At 44.3% G+C, this 21,399-nt stretch overlaps 1 protein-coding gene across 1 annotated transcript in view; it reads left to right on the top strand.

The window, feature by feature from the left end:
• Positions 1-21,399, top strand: part of Grin2b (glutamate ionotropic receptor NMDA type subunit 2B) — a 314,994-nt gene that overhangs the window by 19,342 nt on the left and 274,253 nt on the right. The window lies entirely within an intron of this gene.

The following is a 21,399-nucleotide window of genomic DNA, read 5'->3' as shown; positions in this document are numbered from 1 at the left end:
GTTCCAATTCGGTTCAGGCCTGATCTCCACATAGCCCTAGCAGTTTCACGTTATGGGTCTTTGTCTTACACTAAGCTCAGGTTGTCCTTTGACTTCTTCCTTGCCAGGATCTAAATACAGAGATGCAGCAGCGGTGTGGCCCATTCTGTGGATACTTCTAGTCTGACTCATTGAAGGATAAGTGATAGGGAGATCTCAGATACCTCATGGGCTCATTGGGGAGCTATGTGTTTAAAATGGTAGGTATTTCCTCGAGGGCTGACAATAGCCTGACCACAAGCCACACACTCTGCTTGCCCGTCATCTTTGGCCAAGTGGGGAAAAAAATCCAGATTCTACTAGAAAACCAGAGGCAGCAGTAGCTCCATTGAAGCAACTGGGTTTCTGGAGCTCCTTTAGGGAGGTGGGGAAGAGAGAAATCAGGGTGCTACCCAGCCGATGAGTTGAGTTGGAGTCACTTTAACTTGAACCTTACAGAGAAGGTGGCAGCAGCACTTTCTACAGACTGTCCTAGATGAGCTTTGGTGGTCCATGGGCCAAGCTCTTGACCTAACAGGTATGGACCCTCTCTGAGTTTCCCACAATTCCTTCTCTATGTTCTCCTTCCTCTCCTGTCTCTGTGACCTACTTCCCACCTCATCACCTCACTCCTGGTTCATTCATTTGTGTCCTTCCCTCCTCTTGCTTCTCTCCATCTCGGTGACCCAGTCTTCTACACGACATACTTTCTGTGCTGAACACAGCTATCTCCGTGCTTCATTTTGTCAGTGGTCACGTCCCTCCGTGGCCTACCTTTGGACCTGGCACACTTAAATGTTCCCAGGTGGTCTGCTCTTGCCTGCTGGAGCTGTCACACTTCAGTTTCAGAGTCTCTGGTAAAGTTGATTGCATTGGTTAGAACTTAGCATTTAATGAGGCCATCCAAGGGCACGTGTCTTCTCTCTATAGGATCCTCTTAGCTCTCCCTGACACCATGGAATAGGTGAGCTCCAACGGCCACATTCCCGTTCTCCAGTCGGTCATAGTGGGTGTCTGGCTCAATGCTGAGACTTGACAAGCGATCTCATTAATGGATTACACAGATGTCTAGCTAAGCTTTATGTTGAGATCTTTGCAGAGAATATCTGATAATTCTAAGTCTGAAAAGAGCTCATGCTCAATATGCAGTGTATGGAATTCAGACCCATGGCCTCAGGTTCTGGCTGTTTTTCTGATTCATTCCTTTTGTGGAATAGAAGAGAATGAAGAGAAATGACGTCTCACATAGCGCAGGGTGACTTTGGACTCAAGCGTAACCTCAAACTCCCGATCTTCACTGTCTCTACCTCCCATTTCTAGAATACAGGTGTACACCACCATACCTGGCATGTCTTGTTAGTCCTGAGCCTTTCCCATTCTTAATTTCGGTGCCTCAGTTTCCCTAGTCATGCAGTGAGGAAAACAGAACTGCACCAGTGTTTGGTACCCTCCGCTTCTGCTGCCTGCGCCTCCCTCCCTTCCTCTCTTGCTCCTAAGTCTATTTGGCATTTTTTCCACCATAAGTGGTCTTTTATTTTTTAGCTGGTATTTCTCAGACTCCTCCTTCTCATGTCTGTCTCAGTGTTACTCTGTTCTTTCCACTTTCTTACCCGATCCTTATTGTTGGTTTCAGTGTTTCTTCGTTGTTTTGATTTCTGCATTGAATTTAACATTCCTCGCCAATTCGTTTCCTGATGTGTCCCTCCCAAATTCCCATCTCTACTGTTTCCGGGCCTTTTGTAGCTTCTGGGAGAATGTGTGACTTTTCATTATTTATAAGTGTGAGAGAATAATTAAGTAAATGATTTAATTAATTTTCACGTAAGTACTAGCACCAGTGGCTGGGGTATACAATAGAGAAATTGAGACGTATCAGCAGGCACCCTGGTCACAGGAATGCTTGGCCTGAGGTTGGAAGGAGGGTAAAAGAAGCCTTGGAGCTTAACTCTCATTTGTCAAGAAACTGGACGACATTAGTCCATCATACTTAACTAGGTTTAAATAAAAAACGGACGTAAACATTGCCAGTATTTAAAATGAAGGACAGAGGTAGGCTTCTTACTCTTATTCAGAATATAATGTGTGTCGAGGAGGGAGGGCCCAGTCTGTCAGCGGACTTGCTGCCCAAGCCTGAGGATCTGAGCTTAGCTTTCCAGAATCCATGCAATAAAGGTGACATGGCCATGAAGGCCTAAAACCCCAGCAGTGATGGTTAGAGACAGCAAGGTCACTGGGCCAGCCAGTCTATCTAACAATACAAGTTATGGGTAGTGAGAGACACTGTCCCAAGAGAAATAAGGCAGAGAGTGATTGAGCAAAATGCCTCCTAGTCCTCTTAGCATGTGCACCTGCATACATAGGTGTGCCTATAACACACATAGGTATTCACATACACACTGAGTATATACACTTGTGTACATAGGTGTATCTATTACACATGCATATACACACTGAGCATGTGCACCTGCACACATAGGTGTCCCTATAATACACACATAGGTATACACATACACACTGAGTATGTACACCTGTGTACATAGGTGTACCTATTACACACACATAGATACACACACACACTGAGCATGTACACCTGCATATAGGTGCACCTATTATGCACATGTATATACATACTGAACATGTGCACCAGCACATATAAGTGCATCTAAAACATCACTACCACAGACACAGATTCACATGCACACAGACACACACACACCCCACTACCACCACCACCACCACAACTGACATAGATATGAATCCACACAAATAATGAAATAAAATACAAGCAACATCATAAAACAGGTAGTAATTGATTTTGTTAGTTTTTGAGGGACTTAATTCTTTTTTTTTCCGAGTTGCTTCCTCTGGCTGAATGGGAACAGCCATTTAGAGGCAGTAGAGATCACAGGGAGAGAGTCTATGCTGACCTACCAAGACAACCTTCCTTGCTTTATAACCAGCCACGGCTATTTGACTGTGGAAAAGTCCCTTAACCACTCTTAGTCCTCCTTGTCTTGATTTGAAAATGAAGGCCTTAAGGTTTGTAATCCATTCAAGTTGATTCTTATACATCTGCAAGTACATGATGCTGATTGAGGAGGAGGAGGAGGCGACAAAGCATGTGGAGGAAGTCATTTAAAATGGACGGATTCAGAGGGAGGTGGATTAGAACTAGACAAAGCCAATGAGGCTCTGTGGTGCCATAGGAAGGCATGTGGTCAAACTCTGAGATTTTTTGCTTACATCCTTGCTGCCAGGAAGGTGTGTGGTCAAACTCTGAGGTTTTTGCTTACATCCTTGCTGCCAGGTTTTAAGGCTGGGTTTTCAGAATGTACGAGGGGAAAGAAAATGGACACTTAGGAAGACACCCTATTTTCATCTCAAATCTCTTCCATTTCTCACCTCCAACGTGAAGTTTGGACAGCATGTTGCCTTGCTGGCCTGTGTGGAAGACTGTTCAGCCTGGAGGGCACTCGGAGGTTAGTGTGATGCCCTTATCTCACAGGGGAAGCTGCCAAGCCAAGAGAGATGGAGTGCCTTGCCTCAGATCGCTCCGGGAGCTGGCCTGATTCTCTGGACTACCAGGTCAGGCTCTGGTAGGGCTTTCACCCTGACAGGTTACCAGTCCTTTCTGCTTACTCAAAGTCTACAAGATGATAGTCATGACGAATGCCTTCTCTCCTCTCTTCTGCCTACAGCGGAGGATAAAAATGTGTGAAGCTTGAATTAGGATGGGGTCGCATGGCATTCTACTGTGGCCTGAGATAACTGTATATTAATAAGTAGGCCAGATATTGCTAAAATTGTCACTTCATGGATTTTTGGCCTATATATTTTGGCCAAAATATATGTGGATATGTGTGGATTTATGGTAATCATAAATAGGCAGATAGAAAGTTTTGTTTGTTTTCGTTGCTTTCCTGGAGTAGCTTCTTTACTTTCTCTTTCTCTTTCTCCTTCCTTTATCATTTGGATAAAACAGACTGTTTAGTGGAGATTTTTCAACAGTCAAAGGAATATTCCCAGTGGGTGTGTCTAACCACCTTCCCATTTCTCCATCAAGGATACTATTGTAGTTCCAATGTCACATGTCCCCCATAGGCTCACATGTTTGAACATTCAGCCCCAGCAGGTGGCGCTGTTTATGGATGTTGTGGGCTTTTGAGGTTAGATGGCCTAGCCCCACTTCCTGTTTATGTTCAACTCCCTGAGTACAGGTGCTGTGTTACCACCCAACCTCTTGTTTCTGCTGCAGTTCCTCGTACACTACAGTGACTGCATCCCTCTGGGACAGTGACCCAAAACAAGTCTTTTCTCCCTTAAACTGCTTTTTTTTTTTCAGAGAATTTTTATCACAGCAATAGAAAAGTAACTAATGTAGGTAAGACCTCCCTCCTCACACCGACACTTCCTCCAGCTGGGTCACTTGGAAGGGGAGACTTGTGAGTGTACGGAAGTGGATGTGCAGCTAAGAGGTTGTGCTGGAAGAACGGTTCTGTAAGAAACCACTTTTGGACAGAGACTGGGATTTCAGAAGACATTAGTGCATATACATTACACAATGCTTCATAGTTTACGTATATATGCATAGGCTTTGCCTTAATTTAGTTCTTCCTGCCTAATGAATAAAGGAGCCAATCACTGGGCGAGTAGGTGGGACTTCTGGATTGTAAGGAGGAAGAGAGCAGGCAGGAGGGAGTTACAGCCCTTTGGAGCTGAAACAGCAGAGGGGTAAGATGTAGCTGCTGTAGTTCCTTACTATCATGTCAGCTCCGCAAGGATCCACCACCAAAGGGACCAGATTTTAATAAGGCTTACAAGATTTGGTTTTAGTTTTTGCGCCCAGAGATTGAGCTACCATTCTTTGTGAACTACGTTTGTATTGTCCACACAGAGGCTCATCTGGTTTCAAGAGAGAAAATTATGGTGGCCAAGCGTGTGTTTGCCTGAGGTGTTTCACAAGTGCGGGAATGTGCCAGGTCAACTTTTAAAATATTTCCTGCAACATGTGCCATGTGGAGCTGTGAGTCTGCAGTCCTCTTAGTCAGGGTCCATCCCATCATCCTCTAAAGTGCCAAGAAGTTAAGTGAGGTACCTGAGGTGGAGAGAGAGAGTCTACACTTCAGGAGGAGGACTGGCAACAGTCTTGCAGCACTTTAGTTAAGGCCACGCTGGACAGCATTCACATAGTGGTGGGAAGTTTGACTAAGAAATTCTTTATTGACATTGGCTGATGAGTTTTTGGTAAAAGGAAAGAGAAATGGGGAAGTCAAGAAGTGACTCCAGGAAAAGCAAAGCAAACAAATAAGCAAACAAAACATTGTGTGTGTGGAGTAGATATTTTTTTTTCTATATTCTTCATTTACATTCCAAATAATTTTCCCTTTTCTGGTTCCCCCCTCCCCATTAGTCCCATAAGCCGTCTTCCCTCCACCCATTCCCAAATCAACCCCCTCCCATTTCTCTGTCCTGGCAATGAACAAAAGTCATACTGGAAAGTCTGGGCAAATATATTGGGCAGCATTTATAGGCAAAGGACCATATGGACCATGCAAGTCAAGGTTAGCAAACCATTCCTGGACTTCTTCACCTATGTCTGTCTTCTCTTAGGGGCAAAAAGAACCACCCAAAAAGCCTTTTTCCAGGGTGTACTTAAACCTTTTCAGAACAAAGCCCATGATGGCCTGGGACATTTTGCCTTCATTAACACTTCCTTAAGCTTCCTCAGATAGGTGCTCTTAGCCAGGTCCTGGCAAGGGACCCTTACTGAGGTGATAATGAGGAGAAAAAGCACTAGGGTTTTGGCCTACTCCAGGGTTGTTGAATGTAGGCTAAAATATATTTTGATAACATTGGCTTTGCACTGGGCATTCAACATCACTTTACACTGGGAGGTGTAAATAAAATCCATAAGCCTAAACAGAAAGAGAAGTCCTCGCCAACAAAATAGGACACTTTTCAGCGCATGTCTGAGATTTGTTGTAAACAAATTACAAATATCTGAGTTGTGTTGGACTCTGCAAAGACAGTATTTGGATAGATTTTCTACTTGTACCTGCTTTTCTTTATAAATACTCTCTCAAAAAAATTTTTCCTGACAACTTTGCATGACTCCCAGAATCCTGGGGCTTCCCTTGCTAACAGTTTCCTGGATGTTTAATATGTAGTGAGTACCCCGTGTTCTTGGAATTATTAAATTATGCCACAACCTCTCCAGTGTTCCTAAAAATCCTGTCACATGGATTTAATATCCATGATGCCTGAAGGTCCAGACATTTGATAAAAACACAGCTAATTTGTGCCTTGGGGAAGCTTTTAACTGGAGCGCGCGCGCGCGCACACACACAGAGACAGAGACAGAGAGACAGAGACACAGAGACAGAGATAGAGAGACAGAGATAAAGACAGAGACAGAAACCTAGACAGAAACAAACAGAGATTAAAACTGTAGCAAATTGAGTGTCTACCTCAAAGCACTTGCACAGCTGGCTAAAAGATCATTTTTATAGTAGCCAGCAATTGGTGCCACGCCCAAATCTAAAAGTATGTGATGTCTGTTTTATGTATGTATGTATGTATGTATGTATGTATGTATTTATGTATGTATGTACATGTGTCCATGTGTGTGAATGTGCATGTGTGTGTTCATATGTATAAATGTGGATGTATTTGTGCGACTATGTGCACACCTATGTGTAGCTTGAGTATACTATGTATGTGGATCCCGCATAATAAAATGGATGATACAATGGAATTTATAAGGTGTTATTCCTGACACTAGGTTTTTAACGTAGTGTTAGAATAACAGCAAAGCAGACTTCCTCAAAAAGGAAAAATTCAACACCCCTACATCCCAAGAGTCAGCCAATGAGAAGAGCCGGGGCAAAGGAAGATGGCTCCCTGCAGAACAGACAGCACGCAGGGCTCTGGTCACGCTAGCTCGCTCCAGTTCACTCAGCTGCTCTGTGAATGGAACGTCATCACTTTCGCCCTCTTTCCATAATGGACTGTCGATGCCAGCCTGCTCGCAGCCCCATTTTCACAAAAGTGTCAATATTTTGATAATGTCATCAAATTAGCTTATAATTAATGCCCTGGAAAGTGGCCTGGGATTAATTCATTCATTCAGTAAATATAATTGGGTATCCATTAGGGGTTACACATGGTACAGATCGCTGACGACACAGTGGTGATGTTCAAGACAGTGAACACAGTGACTGCAACTCATGTCTTGAATATGAGACATGGAAGCAAAGAATTTAAAATCAAATATCCGGGATCTTATAGTAAACACCTCAGGAGACTTAATTCAAATATCCCCGAGTTGGGGGTCAGGGATAGAATGTGAATGTACAAAGCTTTACCCCATCTTCTGGACTCAGAGTCCCTTGCCACCAGCAGTGATGGTCACCCTCTCTCACTGGTCTTCTGTCGGAAGTGTTTCAGTCTTGGGGGGGGGCGCAGACCAAGTTTCTCAAATCACTAATTTTATAGTGGTGGCTGTAGAATCATTAATCTTTATGTTGTCCATTAGAGGTTTTAACAAGTCCCTCCACCACACCCTGCCTTTCTTAACAAAAAGATATTGAGAGTTACAGCCAGACAGTGTGTGGTATCGGATGCAGGATGCCCCTTCAAATTGGACACACCACACTGCACCACCTGAATGCTAGGCTGCCCTTTGCTGGTCCTTACCGTGTTCATGTCTCCACGGGCCAGGGGTGACTTTCTCCGGCCTTGTCACTGCTCCATGGTTTAGGAAATGTGAACGGAGTCAGCTTTTTCATGCAAATTACTTCTAAGGGGTGTTACTCCAGATGTGCCCCTGAACTGTTGGTGTCCAGCCTGACAGGTGAGGGGCTGTGCACATCTCCTGCTTCTGTGACAGAAATAACAGTGTGATGGAGAGTGTTGCACTTAGTTTCTGTGCTATATCATACTCTCCTTCAGTGACAACCTGATGAGGCATGAGGAAAAGGTGGGGGCGGGGGCGAGCCTTTTATTTCAGTCTGGGGTGACATATTCATCAATAATCTGAGAGAAGAAAATCTCGACACAGCTTCCTGGTGGGAAGGTGATTTCAAATACACCTTGCACTTTGGTTGCCCTTTTCCCGGTAGATACATAGCAGATGTGCAGCTTGGTTTTCAGGTTGGCCCCCCAACAGCCGAAGCAGGGGCTGTCACCGAATCTGTTGCCTGTTTGTGGATCCTGGTCCCCTCACTGTCTGCCTTGTCTGGGCTCAGTGGGAGAGACTAGTCTGCGCCTAGTCCTGCAGAGACTTGATGTGCCAGGGTGGGGTGATATCTAAGTGAGCCTCCCCTTCTCAGAGGATGAGGGGAAGGGGGAGTTGGGGGAGGACCTGTCAGAGTAGGGACTGATGGGGGATAGCTATGGGGATATAACGTAAATTAATTAAAAATGCCCTGTAAAGGGAAGAAAGCACCTGTGAGAGTTAGAATCATTAATCTTTGTATTGTTCACTAGAGGTTTTAACAAGACTGAAAGAGATAGCCAGGTTCGGGATGGCTAGCTGAGTAAATTGAACACATTTTGTGCTTTATTGGGTCTCAGTTTCCTCATCTGTAAGAGGAGAAGGGCATCTCCTGGAGCAGATCTAGTCGTCCTCATGATCAAAAACACCCCAACAGGAGCCTTGTGCTCACCCACAAATAGGCTGCTTGGGCTGAGAAAAATGGTACATTTCCTTGCTTTGAGTTAATATTGTAACAGCTCATTGATGTACAGTTTTCTCATGTTGCTACAATGTCTATTTATAAAAAGAGGAAAACTATGATTACTTAATAGAGCTATGAATATAGGGCATTATTCATACCTAGAGTGAGGAATGCTTTTTCTTCTTCTTGCTTCTGGCCTCTGGAGAATCAAACTGAGAGAATTACTCTTACATTGACTTTTAAGAAATATATATATATATATATATATATATATATATACCATTCAAAGCTCAGAGAAAACAAAAGCCTTACGGACGTTGGATATTTTTTTTAAAGCAGCCATTTAGTGTCCTTAAAAAATAAATCAGTGAAGAAATATTTAGTATATGTCATCAACACTGAAAATCGCTGCATATTTTTTATTTAAAGGATTATGTTATGTATTTGTATTCTGCTAATTGATACTGCAATAAAGCTGCTTGGTCTTCTTACATTCTTAGGAAGGAAGTACACCCCACTTTTGTAGAAGAGAGAGTGAGGTTCTGACACATTGAATGGTTGTCAGGATTTCACTAGGTGTCTTTGGTCTCTGATCACAAGAATCTCCCTGCAGTTACAGGGCACACGTTGTTACTCCCTAACATTGTGAAACCTTCTGGGGCTCTGCTCTCTTCTGGAAGTTTACCTCTCTTAGTTTGCTGGTCTGCCTTCCCACAAGCTGACCTTGAACTGTTTCCAGGCTGTATGTCTGTGACAAGCTTCAGTTTAGAGCAAATGAAGAGGTAGCAGAGGGAGTGTGTCTGGCCCTGGTGATAGAGAAGTGTGCAGTGGGGCAGAGCAGAGAGGAACAGGCTGGACCAGGGCACTGCAGCCTGCCTGTGGTGGCATGCGCGATAGATATCCTCTTAGAGGCTATCGCCCTACTGCTTGAGAAACAAGTGCTCTGCTCTCTCATCAGATGATCTGCTCATTCTCCTCAGCCACGTGGGACAGAAATATTACATTTTCTTCTGAGATATTCAAGTATAAACATATATCATAGTTTTTAGAAAAAATGGATAACTATTCAGATGCAGATTTTCTATGTTTTGTTTTTTAAGTGTATTCTTTGACAATTTCATACATGTTGTGTATAATGTCATTCGATGACATTTGCCATCTCTTACTCTCTCTTATCTGAATTCGTTCTTAGTGTTGCTTGCCTGAGCATGGCTATGAGGTTATGTCCTGGAGCCTGAAGAACTTCTCAGTGGCTACATCACTGAAGAAAATGACCCACCTCCCCCAGCAGCCTCTTACTGCCAGTTGCTCTTCAGAGAGATGTGGAGGGTTTATGAACCCCTTCCTTATCTGATGGGTATTTTACTTGACTGTATTGATTCATTAAAATAGGTGACAGCTTATTAGTCACTAAAGGTTAATTTGCAATATCAAATGGGTAGTATAATATTGTTTTAGGATATGAATTAGTCTTGGTTCTTTGGGGGATTGTCCTCTGTTTGTTCTCATTTCTCTGAGGACTGTGCACCACCGTGGCACAAATCTGAGGCGAAGTCACAAGACCATTCCCTGACACCTGGCTCCTCACTTTGGCTGTGCCTCCTGTTGACTGCAAAGCTTCGGCCACGTCCCTGGACTTCTCTGAGCCGAATTCTCTGTCCATAAGATGCTAATAGATGATATCATGGTGAAAGTGAGGTTCGTGAGAGGCTTTGTTCATCTCTCAACATTGTGTAAGCATTTAGGTAGGAGCTGGACTCTGGTTAGGAGGAACTGAAGTAATACAAACACCATGCTGATTGTGTGTTTGGTTATGTTTAATCTGATTGGACCCCTTTCAAATGTCCTTTGTCAGGAAGACTCTAGTCCATGCATTGCTCCTGTGTAAGTGAGTCACTAAAGCCACTACCTGGGCTCCAGGGTCCTGTTCTATACACATCTTGCCACCTAATTCATTCTGGATGACAGAAAACCAGCAGGCTATGCTGCAACAGAGACCACTGTGGCTTCATTCACTGCTGTCCATAGGCAAACTTCCTGTGCCAGGGCTGGCTTAACTGGAGTGTGATCAATACGTATAAGACACAGAAGAGTCCTTGGTGGCACTCCTGGGCATATACCCAGAGCATTCCCCAACATGTAATTAGGATACAGGCTCCACTATGTTCATAGCAGCCCTATTTATAATAGCCAGAAGCTGGAAAGAACCTAGATGTCCCTCAACGGAGGAATGGATACAAAAAATGTGTATACACACACACACACACACACACACACACACACACACAATGGAGTACTATTCAGCCAGTAGAAACAATGAATTCATGAAATTCTTAGGCAAATGGATGGAGCTGGAGAACATCATACTAAGTGAGGTAACATAGTCTCAAAAGATCAATCATGGTATGCACTCACTGATAAGCGGATATTAGCCTAGAATCTTGGATTACCCAAGTCATAATCCACATATCAAATGATGTCCAAGAAGAATGGAGGAGTGGCCCCTGGTTCTGAAAAGGATCAGTGCAGCAGTATAGGGGAACTCCAGAACAGGGAAGTGGGAAGGGGGGATGGGGAAACGGGGAGGGAAGAGGGCGTATGGAACTTTCAGGGAGTGGGGAGCCATGAAAGGGGAAATCATTTGAAATGTAAATAAAAATATATCGAATAAAAATTGAGCATTAAAAAAAATAAGAGTCCTTGGTGGCACCTCATGGCTAAGCATTAGCAGAGTAAATGACAAAATGTGGACCAGACATTGGGTGCCTTGCTAAGGGACTTGTGATTTTCTTTGCTCCCAGATAAGGATTTCCCAGTGCATCAGATTATTTATGAATGTGAGGTTTGCAAGCAGTGGAGTGCTTGGGATAGTATTGAGCTGGAAAGGAGACCAGCTCCATGCCCTGTCGTGTCTATAGTGTGGCAGGAGAGCCTGCAGATTCGTCTGCATGCCTACCTTCAATGACTCTCATCTCTTGAGCATCTCTCTGCCTTCTCCCACTGCTCCCCACACCCCACCTTCTCTGGTCTATACATCCAAGGCATGTTAGAGGCTCTCTTGTGTCATACCTGATCATCAGTGGCAACCGACCAGTAGGCTAGGTGACAGGACCCTGTTAATCCTTGAAGGGGTGATGGGAGAGAAAGAAGATATGATGGAGGGTGGAGAAGAGACAGACAGCAGGAGGGCGAGGCCAAAATGTTGGCACTATGATCACAAGAAGTCATATAGGTAATGTGCAGAAACAATGCAGGCTAATTCTATTATTCCTATGGTGCAGGATAACTCAACAGAGCGGCAGAAAGAAAAACTGGGGAAGTGAGAAAGGAAGATTGGAGCTCGGTTAGCAAACCAGTGCCAGTGCGGGATCCGAGGGAGCTGGAAGATTTTTCAGAAATGCGGACTTTCAACTAGAAGCTTTCTCCTCAGTGAATGAGGCAGCCATGGGCATCTCCGCAGTCAGTCAGGAAGGTTTAAATGTATTTATTGCTACCTTCTTCTCCGCAGGTGCTTTGGGGTCATTCTGGTTGTGTTCATAGCTTTCGAGTCAAAGCTTTGCTATCTAGCCTTGGCTGACCTGGAACTTTCCATATAGACCAGGCTGGCCCTGAACTCAGAGACCCATCTGCTTCTGCCTTCCCAGTGCTGATCACGAAGGCTTGCAGCACCATGACCATCCTGAACATAACTTAATCCTGACTTTGTTGCTACTTTGCTGCTTTCATCGTTCCAGTTTTTCTAATGTGTCCCTCTGTATGGAGACATTGCTTCATTTAATTGTAGTGAAAATAAATAGTTTTGCCTTTCCTCTTAGTTGCCCCCCTGAGTGGTCACATCTCTGGTTGACTGAGAACCTAGAGTATTACAGTGAAGGAATACATAGCATGATATTTTCCCTTAACCAAATATTTGATCATATTTATTAGAGCAATTAAGCCACAGTAGCAACCATGAACTCGTTCCCCGGTTTCCATCTGCTAGCCCTCTACCATGGGAACGACTGGCAAATAAACATACACGCTCCTTGCAGACACTATATGGGCTTTGCAGAGATCTTCAGCACTCCCTGGAATTGTCCCCTTCCGGCCACTATGCCAACACCATGCTTCTGTAGGATAATATGAGGCCCCACTGAGAAGAGGGTGGAGATTAAAAGCAGCGACTTTGAGCATCAAATTGGATTCGGTGGCTCCTACCAGTTTCAACTTAGGAAATTACATAACTTTTGAGAACTATGGGTTCTGCATTGTTTGATCAGATGGATAATGCCAGTCTTGGCAGTAAAAACAAATGCCCAGGTGCCTAGCACAGTGCTTGGCGAGATGGGAGCCCTTCTTGCTGCCAGGCACTAGGCCCCACACAATAGATGGTTCATTCAGCCTTCTCGGTGGTCACGCAAAAGAGAGCCTATTGGAGGATGGAAGAAGTTAAGGGTCGGGGACGTGACTTGACAAAAGGTCTGTTCTGGGTGGCAGGGACAGGCTCAGAAAAGGGGGCTCACAATGAGAATGGCCTGATTTCATTCAGCGTGGGACCTAGGGAAGCTTCCCACTCGTTCTATGTCATTCGCCCTGGGTCTTGGTAATGAGAGGGAGGCTGCTGGGCAGTGATGGTGGCGTGGATGCTCAGTGGATGCTCACATAGAGCAGAGAAGGAGGAGTAGTCAGTCAGCTACAGCAGCTGGGGAGACACAGATAGAACAAGGGATGTAATGTAAGTCGATGGACAAGAAAGGAGGTCGTGAGGGTGGCTGGGGACAAGCGGGGCTCTTCTGGGCATGTTACTGGTGGTCAGCTACAAGGAAGATGGACTCTCCATCCCAGTACAATCTGAGAGCTTGTCCAGTTGCCTGGATACCTGTGACACAAACCACTCCCTCCTCTGACACCTGAGTGGCTATGTGGCATGGGCCAGCTCCCTTTTGGCCTCATGGTCTGGTTTGATCCTACTTGGCAGAGTCACATGGAGATCCTGGGCCCCAAAAGAGGAGTCAGAGGAGATGCTGGTGTAGATAAGGAAAGAGAAACTTTTGTTGTCAATAGCGGAAGATCAAAAGGACTGCAGAAGGCGAGGAGGTCAAGGGCCTTTTCACCAGGTAAAACAAAATGCTGAACATTAAGTGTGTAATTTGACTAATTAATGTTCCAGATGGAAGAACATTTTTATATGCTAATTCATATTTTCCAAAGGTCCACAGCCACTCTGGAAACTATTTCCCAAATTGCTGTCATCACGGCTTACATCTGAAAGCATCCCACAGGCTGAAGCTCATGGAGGTGTGGTTTCCAGGTGGCTTTTAATTCTTGTTTTAGACAAGTGAAAGGTGCCCTTCCCCCATGGCCCAGAGCTCCCAGCCAGTGTGCCTTGTACAGGTCACGGGTGTAGATGCACCACTGCCTGGCTTAGCCCTCAGTGGTCTCAGTACCCTTTGCCTTTAGGAGGCTACAGTGTCCTCTGTCTCACTGGACAACCGCTCTACGTGATGTACAGGTTTCACTTTGGGCTAGTTCTGAGGGTCATGGCCCTGATGCCTGGAGAATTCCTAGGTTAGCATCCAACTGCCTACAGGAGAATTTTCCTTAAGGTACAGGTTAGCTATACACACATACCCAGTCTCCAGCCTGCCCAGATCAGAGACGGAAGACCCAGAGCAGAACCCTCAGCTCCACTGGTTGAAATCTCTCTTGGAATCCAGCTAGGCCTGGGCAGCGTCTCTTTCTGGACCTCTGCAGGCTGCGGGCCTTTCTTTCTGATTTTTTAAAGCCCCCTACATCCGTTTCTTTCTCCTTCATAGTTAAACTCTTTAACTCAATGTTTAAAGCCATGCCTGGCTGCCTTGTGCCTTCAGAGTTGCCATGGCAATGTGGCCGGGTTCTCCAAATTAGGACACATCGCAGCTGCTTTTTCTTCCTCCCTTTTCTTTTCTGATGTGGTCTGTCTCTGTCTCTGTCTCTGTTTCTGTCTCTCTCTCACTGTCTCTCTTGCTCTGTGTCTGCCTCTCTATGTCTCTGTCTCTCTGTGTCTGTCTCTGTCTCTATCTCTGTTTCTTTCTGTCTCTCTGTGACTCTGTCTGTCTCTCTGTCTCTGTTTCTCTCTGTCTCTCTGTGTCTATCCTTCTCTATCTCACTCTCTGACTCTATCTCTGTCTGTGTCCCTGTCTCTCTCTCTCTCTCTCTCTCTCTCTCTCTCTCTCTCTCTCTCTCTCTCTCTCTCCCTCTCCCTCTTGCTTCCTTAAGCCCTTTTCTTGCCTGCTTTTCTCCCCCAGAATGCTAATTTAAGGACCTGTAGTCAGAGCTGGGTGGGTCTTCAGTTTTCCAATGCTCAGCCCACATGCGTCCGCCAACCCCCTCCCTGGCAGTCTGTGCCCATGAAGATTCCTGAGGCCTTCAGAGTGCTTTTTTGCTATCTTTGCACCTAATATCTGTTTGGTCTGGATGACACTAGGAATTTCTGTTTTACCTAAAAGCCCTTTGTGAGGGGAATGTGGTGAGGAAGACGCACTGCTCTTAGCCTTCCAATGTCCTCAGCCTTTGCAGCAGGCTCACAGCTACTTTAGGAGATGCTAGGGCGATAAACGGACTCAGCGTGAGTGGGGGCGCAAACATCTTTCCCACACAAAGCCTTCCAGGGTCTGTTTTAATCATTTTTCTCAGTGCTGTGACAAAATTCCTTAAAATCAACTTAGGAAAAAAGGTTTGCATTATTACAGAGTTTGAAGGCAAAGCTGCTTATGCTGCGGAGCTCTCGCGGTAGCAGGGTTAAGAGGCGGCGGCCATGTTTCACCTGCAGTCAAGAAGCAGGAAGAGATGAATCCTGGTGCCCGGCTTGCTGTCTCCTTATCCGGCCAGGACTCTCACTTGTGGATGGTGCTGCTCACTTTCAGGGTGTGTCTCTTCTGCTCCCTCACAGGTTTCAGAGAACACCCTCACAGATACACAGACGTGTGCTTCCATACAGATGTGTGATTCTAAATCACATCCGTTTGACAATCAAATTAACAGGGTCCCAGCACACTACAAACTCTAAGAAAGCTTTGTATTGTACAACGTGACGGTTAGGGTCACCTGCCCACGTGAAGTCAGGGGTTGTCTTAGTGTGTTTATTGATGTGGAAAGCGCCATTTTAATTGTGGCGGGCATCCTTCCCTGGCCAAGAGATCCTGAACTGCCTAAATGAACAGGGCTGAAGAGCCGGGCGCTAACGTTGCTCTCTGTTTCTCGACTGTGTAGCCATCTCTGTCCCCACACTCTCCTGCTCTGGCAGACTGGACCTTGAACTGTGAACCAGCACAAGCCCTTCCTCCTTAAAGCTGCTCTTGCATTTTATCATAGCAACAGGAAGGGGAGCAAAGAACAAACACAGAGGTGGTCAGTGTTAAAAAGGAAGTGGACACAGAGAGATGGGAGAAAAAAACAAGTGCAGCTGGACAATGGTGGCTACCCTTTCCCTCAGGGTAATTCTGTTTCACCGTGGGTACGATGTGAGCCCCTTAAATTATAGACTGGATGAGAATGGAGAGAGAAAGAGAAAGAGGATGAGGAGACCAAGTCAGACCTGCTCCCCCTTCTGCGTCTCTGTTATTATATTAAGGTCAATTAGAAAAGACTCGTTTGACCATGTTTAGAGGAATGGATGAGCTGAAGCATGCTTTGAAATATCTCTCTCTCTCTCTCTCTTTCTCACACACACACACACACACACACACACACACACACACACATACACACACACACATATACCCAGGTAGGAGGACTAGGTCATTATTACTAAGTACCTGGGACAATCATTTTTTAAAATAACTTGGTCACCAGAATTTTTCATTAAAGCAAGCAATTTGATTTATGAGCTGGGGTAGGGATCAGTTTTAGAAGGAAGTAATCATGTGTTTTACCCATTAGGGCTTTTAGTAGCCATCCCTGAAACCACTGGATAAAAAGCGCTGTTTCGCAGTTTGGATCTTCCCCTCTCTGTGCCCTGATCATCACCTTTAGCAAATCCAAGGTCACTGACTTGACTGTGTGGACATCACGTTCCTTGACCTGTGAGAGAGGTGAAGGGAGAACGCCAGCACAATTAGCTAGGTAAACAAGGAGGATGCTGTCATAGGACAAGGTTCACTAGCAGGGCAGCCATGACAGGATGGGCAATACAGGCAGGGTCACAGCTGCTAATGCATTTGCACTTAGGTTGAAAGAGGAGATCTTTGCTGTGGGCTGGACCTGGCATTTTGATTTGCTTTTGGAGTTTGACCTAGAGCTGTGGATAGGACTTCCCATTGATCTGTTACATCTCCAAAAGTTGGAAAGTAGGTGGCTCTAATTTCAGCTTGCCGTTGCACATCAGTGGTGTGTATGTTTTAGGGAAAGGCAGGAGCCTTTCCCTGAAATTTTCAGACTTTAGATCACATTCAGAAAGCATCTTTGGAATGACCTTTAGTTTAGGCGTTTACTCCATAATTTCTATTGAGGAGAAATCTGGCATGTGGGTGGGGAGGGCAGTTTGGATGATCATGGTTTCTCCCTGGTTGCCACTAGCAATCCCTGATACCATGAAGTCTCTTAGCTGCTTGGAATATTATTTCCCGGAGTACAAAAATGTGGTGGGAAGCCTGCAGAACGAGGCCATAGAGACCTCCTCAGTTATGAAGAGGTTGTTACCCATTGTTTGCTAAGCTTTTCCTATCATCTGGCAACAAGGTGACAGCCTTGTCTTAGGCCAGTTTTGAAGATAGGGCAGAGAAGATATATTTCATATCTGCAGTATCACAGGCTCAGTGGTTATACAGGGAAACCCACCATAATTTACAGCAGTGGAACACAGGCTTATTGAAGCACAGCCTTAAAGAATCCAGCTTAAATAACCAAACTGGGAACCAGGAAGAAACTAGAGAACAAAACTAGAATGACATAAAAAGCAAGGTTCTAAAGGCACAGAGAAGATTCCCAGGCCAATTCTAAGAATCTCAAGGGAGGTTCTAGGGTCCTCTCGTGAGGACCAGGCCTGGACCGTGGACCTAGATAATGGAGAGTTCTCATAAGTTCCAGCTATCTGAATATTTGATTTTAATTATGCTATGTCTCAATAGCCTGAAATTTGCCAAGTTCAGATTGATGCCATGCTCACAGGATGATACAAGTCTATGCTCAATGCAAGGGGAAATAATTAAAAAATTAATTTTTATATATCAAGCACTGTGCTCAGCATTATTCTCAATAATCTCACAAGCACATAATTAGCTACAAAATCAACAATGAACAGGTATGTGTAAGACTCTCCTCCCTTTCCTTTCTAATTTGTTTATTCATGATGTGTTTCTCCATCAGCAGTAAGTTTTTCCCCCCACAAAGATAAAAGTATTTAAAATTGTTGCACATTCAGGTGGACTAGATACTTTTGTGAATTTGTGGTAAGAACTTAAATCAGAATAACCTTTGTGCAAGACAGTTTGGCAGTGCCATGCATACTCATTCAATTCTTCAACACAGACCAATTGATCCCTTGATGGTGCAAAAATAATCATTTGGAAGATAGTCATTCTAACATTATTTGTCAAAATAAGTAATGTGAAGCATTTTATATATATTCAGCAATGAAGGGATAGTTCAATGAAATTATAGTGTAGATGATAAACAATCATTAAAATTACATTATAGCAAAAGAATATTTAATGAAATGGGGAAAATGTCATTTCCATAAATACATGAAAAGCAGCAGGCTGTAATAGCAATCAATAAATATTGAGTCGGGTATAATCAGAGACTGATAATAAGTAAATTGGATAGACCCTGGCCTAGGAAGTTAAAGCCACTGTGATGGTGTGGCTATTTAAGGTGTGTAAGGGTGTGTATGTGTGTCTTTCAGAAGATAGGAACAGTGTTATATTGTGATGATATTAGCATTTAAAAAGGTCAGCATGAAGAGGCCAAAACAGTGCTATTACCTCTCTATAGCGGTATAGGTAGTCAACATGTTCTTTCTGGGATTTTTTAAGTCTTCAATTTCCCATGATTAATATGTATCACATTATTTTTTATGATACAATATTTTTGCCTTTAAACACACGAGTCTCAACAATCTTACAAGTTTCTTTTATGGTACTTTTCTACTGCTACAATAAAATATAATGACCAAGGCGACTTCTATAAGGAAGGGCTTGTTTGGCTTACAGCCCATCATGGCTTGAAGGCCAGGCAGCGTGCACGGTGGCTGGCACATCAGCTGAAAGCTCTCAGCTTAAACTGCAAGTGGAAGGAGAGAGAGAGAGCAAACTCAAAATGATGCATGGCTCTCAACTCTTAAAACCTACCTTCAGCGACATATTTCCTCCAACAAGGCCACACTTACTGAGACTTTCCAAACAGTGCCACTAACCTAGGGCCCAGCTCTCAAATGCCAGGAGCTATTGGGGACACTTATCATTGAAACACCAACCTTTTCTGTGGACTCTATTTTCATGTATGGATTTCACTTTTCCTTGGCTGTCTTTGTTCAAGTTTGTCCATCTGCTTTTTCTGGCCAGTATCAATAAATGAAAGATAAGAAAAAAAAAAAAAAACAGCTCATCATCATCAGGAAGAAAAAAAAGTGTATGGGCAGATGTGTGGATTCAGAATTGCTATGTGGCACTTCCTGGGGAGCTCAGATTTCCCTAAAGAGCTCCAAACTCTAATGGATGCACGGTAGTTTTTCTTGTGCTCATTCAAGACTTGCTATTAGTTTCTCTTAACTGTGGTCAGATTAGTTTGTGCTTCTGGATATGTCAGCATACAGTCTTTGTAAGTTTGAGTGAGAAGAAAAGGTGGAAATATATTATGACAGAATACATCACTGGTACTAACAGGTGGTTCAAGGATGTGGGTTAGCTGAAAAGATCTAGAGGGAAGTGTGTGTAGTGGTCAGTCTCCTGGCTCGAGCCTCTCGCCACTTCCTCCTGTCCTTGCCTATTGCCTGTGTGTTCTCAGGCCCAGTCTCAGTCCCTTTCAGCCTACTGTTTACCATGTGTTAAGTGTGCATCAGCCTGAGCTGACATCATTCTCCTCACCCTTGGGCTTCAGTGCCCTCACCTGGTCTTCATGTCTCCTGGGCCTGAGCTCGTATTTCCAGGGCCCAGGCTGTGCAGAGAGGATCCCCAGCAGCCAGAAAACATTGAGAATACTCCTCAGCTAGTCTATTGTCAGCAAAACAACTTAAAACACACTTGCTTTGGCTTGAAGTTTTGTTTTAATGTCTAGTTGTGGTGGGCAATGAGCTGGGGAGAGGGAATAGTCGTGGTGCTACATCTACTGGGACTTCCTGTCTGTGCCTCCTCTCCTCTCCACTTGGGGAAATAGGATTTTCTAAGAAGCTATAGTCTAGCATAGCACATATAATGTAAGGCTGCTTCAGTACAGAATAAGACTTCAGACGTGTCTGACTGAGCCATCCTGTTGTCATTCTCATTGGCAATGAGAAAACGTGTGACAGATAATATTGTTGGTCATGTGACAGAATTCAGAAACATGGAGGAGCTAAACCCCTGGGTCTGTTTGTGAGGAACAATCTAGATTAGATTAACTGAGGTGGAAGGCCTGCCCTGAGTCTGTGGAGCACCATGTGCGGGCTGAGGTTCTGGACCACATACAGAAGAGGAACCAGAGCACCATCATCTGTCTCCTTCCAACTCCTGTTTGCATATGCGATGTGACCGCCACTCAGCTTTCTGCCATCATGACTTCTCTGCCATGATGCCCTGGAACTGTGGGATAAAAATAGCCGTTCCTTCCTTAAGTTGCTCTTATCAGGTATTTACAATACATAAAGTAACTAATATAACATGTAAATAATAAGTACATGAAATTGTAATCCTCTATTAAAGTTATTTAAAGACAGACAAGTGTGTATGAAAGATAAAGCAATATGTGGACTTGAAGGACAGGAGATCAGGCATTTGTTTTCTTTCCTACAATAATTTCATAGTTTCTCTATGGTTCCCATTTTCATGAAGAGATGAAGGAAATGACATCTCTGGGTGTTCATGTAGGACCACAAAACTAGATATCATCTATTGGAAAATCCCATTTCCCAAAGACGATTCATGAATACACTTACTTTGTTTCCATTCTTACAATCCTGGTAGTTTTCTTAGCTAAAGGTCTGCATGGTGATGAGTTAACAAAACAACACTATTGAGTCTGGCCACAAGGTATGTGCCTGGCTGTGTGAGCTTGATCGTGCCTTTTGCTCTGGATGTCTCTCAGGATTGTAAGACCTCCCTCTGTAAAGCCTTGCCTTTTACTAGATACATCGCTGGTTAGAGTCTAAACAACTTAGCTGTGGCAGACCATAAACATTGTGTGGTGTCCTGACAGCCATTCCTCCCCTTCTCCCTGGGAGTTAGGAACAGCGGCTTTGTAATATCTGTTAGTCCTGCTATGCAGACTGGAGTCTCATCTCCTGGCCTCTTCTGTCCCAGCTCCCTCACCTCTACACTTGTTATCTCTTCCCTTCTTCATGTGTTCCCGATACAAGAAGAGAATTTATCTTCTTTTATTTTGAGGTGGCTCTGTTTTTTCTGAGCTATTGACAGAGGACTTCGTCGGGAGGTCCTGGGGCAAACATATAAAACAGCTATGGTATTCTGGACCATGCAACAGTCTTAGAAATTTATGTGGATTGAAACCTTATAAATTGCTCCTCTGACCACACCAGAATTCAACAGAACCA

This window comes from Apodemus sylvaticus, chromosome 2 (genome assembly GCF_947179515.1).
Source record: "Apodemus sylvaticus chromosome 2, mApoSyl1.1, whole genome shotgun sequence".
Taxonomy (NCBI): domain Eukaryota; kingdom Metazoa; phylum Chordata; class Mammalia; order Rodentia; family Muridae; genus Apodemus; species Apodemus sylvaticus.
Note: the sequence above shows the minus strand (reverse complement) of the source record. Positions and strands in the feature narration are given on the sequence as shown.